Below are 1154 nucleotides of genomic sequence, written 5' to 3'. Positions count from 1 at the left end.
GGGGAATGCCTAGTGAGGACCCTCATTCTCATATGGAAACATTTTGTGATTATTGTGAAGCTATCTCTCAAACGGGCGTGACTCAAGACCAAATAAGATGGGTCTTATTTTCTTTTTCGTTAATCGGCACCGCAAAGCAATGGTTGAAGGGCCTTGATAAGGCCACCCTTGGAATAGATTCTTGGAAGAAGCTAGCTCTAGCTTTCTACAAAAAATTCTACCCACCGGAGAAGACCAACATGCTAAGAGCTCAAATTACGGGTTTTAAGCAAAGGGATGAAGAATCTTTGTACGAAGCTTGGGAGCGGTTCAAGGGTGTTTGTCGCTCATGTCCTCACCATGGACTTAGCAAATGGTTTTTAGTGCAACAATTTTGGAATGGTTTATATGAAGATTCAAGGAACATTCTCAATATGGGATCAAATGGAATGTTCACCGAAGTTGATGACAATCAAACATGGAACAAGATTGAGGAAATGGCGGTCCATAATTCGCAATATAGTAGGCCTCGCAAGGCTACTAGAGGAGGAAAGTATGAAGTGGACACCGTTACTCAATTGGGTGCTCAACTTAGTGCTCACATTGACACAATCAACTTGAAGTTTGAACAAGCTATGGCTAGACTTGAGGAAAGCTCAAAATCATCAAAGCATCATGTCAATGCCATGACGGCATCCTCATCAATCCCAAGCGGGATATGTGAGAATTGTGGAACCTTGGGTCATGACTCAAGTGAATGTAGGGGAACAACCGAGCAAGTCAATGCTTTCCAAGCTTACAAAAGTGGTACCCCTTATTCAAATTATTACAATGAAAACACCAAGTTCCATCCAAATCTCTCATACAAAAGCCAAAATGTCCAAAACCCTCAAACAACATACACTCCACCACCCATGAGAAATCAAAATCAAAGACCCTTTTTCAATCAAAACCAAGGCTACCAAAATCAAAATCCATACAATCACCACAATGACCAAAGTTTTGATGTCCAAAAAGCGGTCCTTCAAATGCAAAAAAATCAACAAGAATTTTTCACCCAAATGCAAAAAGATAGCCAAGCAAAAGACACCACCATCAACAACATTCTAGCTCACACCAAGATGTTGGAAACACAATTGACCCAACTAGCATCTTCAAACTCACAAAGACAAAAG

At 40.7% G+C, this 1154-nt stretch overlaps 1 non-coding gene across 1 annotated transcript; it reads right to left on the bottom strand.

Moving 5' to 3' along the window:
• Positions 1-239: 239 nt before the first annotated feature.
• LOC141603037 (small nucleolar RNA R71) lies at positions 240-346 on the bottom strand. The gene has a single exon (XR_012524936.1). It is a non-coding gene; the product is annotated as a small nucleolar RNA R71 (small nucleolar RNA).
• Between the last annotated feature and the right edge of the window lie 808 nt (positions 347-1154).

This window comes from Silene latifolia, chromosome 9, assembly GCF_048544455.1.
Source record: "Silene latifolia isolate original U9 population chromosome 9, ASM4854445v1, whole genome shotgun sequence".
Taxonomy (NCBI): domain Eukaryota; kingdom Viridiplantae; phylum Streptophyta; class Magnoliopsida; order Caryophyllales; family Caryophyllaceae; genus Silene; species Silene latifolia.
This window is presented reverse-complemented; position numbering and strand designations above follow the sequence as displayed.